The sequence below is a fragment of the Sminthopsis crassicaudata genome, chromosome 3 (assembly GCF_048593235.1).
Source record: "Sminthopsis crassicaudata isolate SCR6 chromosome 3, ASM4859323v1, whole genome shotgun sequence".
Taxonomy (NCBI): domain Eukaryota; kingdom Metazoa; phylum Chordata; class Mammalia; order Dasyuromorphia; family Dasyuridae; genus Sminthopsis; species Sminthopsis crassicaudata.
Genome location: NC_133619.1, coordinates 367,250,405 through 367,255,500, shown reverse-complemented (window position 1 = coordinate 367,255,500; position 5,096 = coordinate 367,250,405).

Below are 5,096 nucleotides of genomic sequence, written 5' to 3'. Positions count from 1 at the left end.
TTTGTGACAGCTTAGAATTTCGAAGCAAATAAAATGTCCATCAATTGGGGAATAGCTAAATAAATTGTGGTATATGAACTATAGAAATGTTACTGTGTTGTAAGAAATGATTTGAGATGATTACAGAGAAACATATTACCTATAAGAACTAATGTAGAGTGAAGTAAGCAGAGCCACGGAAATAATATAGACAGTAAATGAAACAAAATAAATGGAAAGATCTCTCTCTCTCTCTCTCTCTCTCTCTCTCTCTCTCTCTCTCTCTCTCTCTCTCATACACATACAAAATAAATATAATAAAACTAAAATAATCATGTGGCACTTGAAAGAAAAAAGGTTAAGTCACTGACAAGCTATCCCTTTATGAAGATGAGAGGTCCATAAGTATTAGACATTGCACATGTTTTCTGACTTCTTCATTGTATTGATCAATTGATCAAGTGCTTTCTCTCTCTCTCTAAAAAAATATCATTCATCAAATTGGATGTTTCTTGGGGAAAAGATAAGAGATAGAGAGAGGAATACATGGGATGCTATAGTGACAAACAAAATATCAATAAAAACTTATATTACTAAAATAGAAATAGGGAAGTCTGGAAAAACCCCAAGTTTAAAGAGAAGATAACTGGTTCACAGGTTCTCCTTGAGAAGCAAACAAAAGTTAGTAGAATTAGTTTGTTGGGTGCCCAACGTATTAAGATACCCTCTACTGAACCACTTGATTATCTCATGTGCAATGGTCATAATGTATGAATCAAAAAGCTACCACAAATATAATTTCACCTTATGTGCCAACATCTGTCACAAAAAAATGAAGTGCAGAAGTTATAGAGAACTTGATAAGCTCATTCAGCCCAAGTTAGCATTGCCATGCTAACCTTTGATGCAAAGGTTGGCACAGGAGATGTCAAAAAGTACATTGAGGGTTCTGATTATAGTTTATCATATGAATGAAGACAAAAGTTAATAAGCTATTTAGAAACTTCAAGGTGTTTTTTTTAAATCATAAATACTTTCATTTGAAAGCATTGGGCATGGCTAGCAATACACAAAAATGAAATTGGTTGCCATGAGTAACTGAAAAGATTAAATGAATCTAAGATACTAACAGTCATGGGAGGTACTGACAACTGATAGAAAGTGAAGGGGAGAAAGAAAGAAGAAAGACAAAAGAGAAAGGGGGAGAAGAAAGAAGTAGGGAAATACAGAAGAGAGAGAGAGAGAGGGGAGAGAGAGAGAGATGAAAGAGATGGGATACTAGGACATGCTATAGATTTATTTACATATCTCTTTGGAATCAAATATTGCTTGTTTATGGTTTGGGGTTTTTGTTTTTCTTCCTTCTTTTTGTAAAACTTTCTCCTGTAAAATCATGACCTCTCTTTTTTAAGTAGTGGCATTCTGGAGATAGGGGGTGGAGAGGGTAGAATTATAAATAAATAAGGTTTTTAGGATTTTGGCTGCAAGGGAAGAGAATGATAAATTTCCCCTCATTGTACTCAGACTCTTCTAAGAAATCTCTTCAAGTATCTTCAGGAACTTCATAAATTGTATTAGATTCTCTCAAAGATATGCATTGTTTATAACTGTGTGAATTCAGCTGTACATATATATATATATATATATATATATATATATATATATATATATATATATATATATATATAGACAGTCTGCAGAATATGGTACTCTACTGAGATGCTCATAGAGGCTGTAACACATACCCTTTCTGTATATGAAAATCAGAGGGACTTTTAATTTCTAGTGACAATCACCGGGGCTTGCTTTCAAAGCTTTTGGGCATAATACAACTTTACATATTTTATGGTTTGTGGGGCTGATAGAAGATTTTTTTTAAGTTTTCTGTGCTCATAGATAGGTAAGTCTATGATACAAGTAAGAATACATCTAAGAACAGCAACCAGTGTAGGGTGAAGAAAACCGAGAATAGTCCTAAAACCACAGTCCAGGGGGAAGGTAGTGATAAAGATCTTTCTTTATACTTGAGACATGAGACTGTACAATGTAATAACTTGACAAAATTTATAATAAAATTCAAAATGAAATTGGAGTGACATAAATAATTGTTTTTAATGTTCACAAATTGAGCTTCTTTTGTGGTTTTATTGTTTGTTTTGCTTGTATATTGTAACCCAGTTTACAATAGTAAGTCACAATAGTAAGGATTGACTAATGCTTATTGATTTATCAATTATAATGATATTTATTATAATAATCATAATTAGTACAGTGCCTTATACATAGCAGGTGTTATGTAGATGCTTATTCTCTTCCCTTCCTTTCCACTTCAAAAAATAAAATAGTATATTCAAAAGCTTGATCAGGTATCAAAGATGCCAGGGTTATCTATTACATCCTGCATCACCACCAGCACTCCTCAATTTTTTTTATTAATCTTATAATTATAAATTTTTTTGACAGTACATACGCATGAGTAATTTTTTATAACATTGTCCCTTGTATTCATTTTTCCAAATTTTCCCCTCCCTCCCTCCACTCCATCCTCTAGATTACAGGCAATCCCATTCATATTACATGTGTTACAGTATAACCTAGATACAACATATGTGTGTAAATCCAATTTTCCTGTTGTATGTTAAGAATTGGATTCTGAAGGTATAAGTAACCTGGGTAGAAAGACAGTAAGCACTCCTCAATTTTGTCTTGCAACTGGATTTCCATGATTCTAGAAGAGAAAATGGAGCTGATGACTTTTCACAAATCTGCCACACTTCAATTCATTTGCAAGTCAAGACATTATCCTATGATACTGTTGCTCCTCTTCGAAAATGAAGGACAAACAACAAGAGTACACTCAAGTTTGATATTTTTGTTTTCTTTTTCCCCATTTGAAGCATATCTTGGAGGACGGCATGCTGGACCTAAAGTCACAAAGACCTGGTTTCAAAACTGGCCTTGCTAGCTATGTAGTCCTAGAGAGGAAAACTGTCATGTATGTATCTCAAATAATTACTTGTGAATTATCAACTAAGTGTTACATGGTAGAAGGAGCACTGGTGTTGGAATCAAAAAAACTAAGTTGAAATCCTGTCTTTTTAAAAGTGGGTTTAGACCTGTTTTGCTCTCAACATCTAAGTTATTCAACATTGATTCGTCCACTGGATTCCCAGTCCAATAAAGGATCAAACACCTGGGTTCTAGTTCCAACTTGGATATTATCTGTGTGACTTTGGATGTCTTGAACTTTCCGGTATCAAGTTTTCACATTTTAAAAATGAGCTAGCTGATAAAATGTCAAAGAACACTTTGACATTTTCAGTGGAAAGTATTTCTGGATTTGAAATCAGAGGAGCCAGGTTTGAATCCTTCCTTTGCCACTTACCTATCAATGAGTCTTTGGGCAAGTCACTTAAATTGTCTGGATTTCAAATTCCTCATTTGTAAAATTGGAGAGATTGGATCAATGACTTCTAATGGCCCCTTTGGGATCTGAAGCACTAATCCTACCATTCCTCTCTCTCAAATTCTAGACTCGAATTTTAGAAATTGGGAATAAGGGTGGAGATGAAATGCTAGACATGTTCAGTCAACAAGAATTTATTAAGAAAGCACTTCCACTGTGATCTGGGAATTTTTATTTTAAGAACAAAAATAAACAAGAAAAACACAAAACCCAGGCATCGAATTTAAGAAGCTCACATTTTTTTATTCATAATTTTTTTCACAGTATATATGCATGAGTAATTTTTTAAATAATATTATCCCTTGTATTCATTTTTTCAAATTATCCCCTCCCTCCTTCTGTCCCTCCCCTTGATGACAGGCAATCCCATACATTTTACATGTGTTACAATATAATCTAGATACAATATATGTGTGTAAATACCATTTTCTTGTTGGACATTAAGTATTAGATTCCGAAGGTATAAGTAACCTAGGTAGATAGACAGTAGTGCTAACAATTTACATTCACTTCCCAGTGTTCCTTCTCTGGGTGTAGTTATTTCTGTCCATCATTGATCAATTGGAAGTGAGTTGGAGCTTCTTTATGTTGAAGATTTCCACTTCCATCAGAATACATCTTCATACAACATTGAAGTGTACAGCGTTCTTCTAGTTCTATTCATTTCACTCAGCATCAGTTGAGAAGCTCACATTTTAATGAAAGAGACGACATGCAAACAACTATGTACACACAAGATGTATACATTGTAAAAGAAAGGAAATTTCAGAGGGGCAGGATACTGTCTTCATGGGGTTCGGGAAAAGCAGAATGAATGTGCTTCTGCTTTCAGGTAAGGAGTCTGGTAGGGGAAGGAAATGTAAATGATCAGCATTCTCAGATATATCGTGCAAGCCCAACTCATTCAATCTAATTTTTTCGTCTTATAACACAGGGGTACTTGGTGGTGAGGAAGAGAATGATCAAGGTTTTTCATTTCAAATCCAAAATGCACCGGAACCCTTCATTCTCCCATTCATGCTGGGCCCAGCGGCATCAGCTAGATCTCCCAGAGAAAACTGGGGCGGGGCAATAAATAAAGAGTACCAGTTCCACCAACTTCCAAATATACGGCCAAAAGTCACGACCCATTTTAGAGGATCCGCAAAGGTGGCGGGTTCAAAATTATCCTTGCTAGCACATCCTCCAAACAGAACACCCGCAGATTTGACAATACCAAAAGGAGAGGGACTAACGCTTGGAAACAAGCTGAGGAAGGGGAGTGTACTGGACTCCCATTGGTTGGTGCTCTAGATTTCCCCCCTCCCCTTAACCCTTAGGCATAGAAGGAAGGTTCCCTTCGGTGCTCGCTGCTGCTTCAAGCTGCTTCAGCCAGCCGAGTGACCTCGCGGCGCTCCAGCACCGTCCCATCCCTCCTGCTGCCAGACTGTCTCCGGGATGGAGAGAAGGCTTAAAGGGAGACTGAGAAGCATTTGTGGAGGAAGCCCGAATCTGCCATTCCCGACTGCCTCTTCCCCCGCCACAATCTCTGGGGTCGAGTTTAGCCACGGGCAAACGGCTTAATTCTCCATCCCAGTGGGGGCGAGCAATCCCAGTAGAGCCGCTCCAGCTCAGGCGTTTTGTACCTTTCTTATTTTCACCTTCCCCCGCA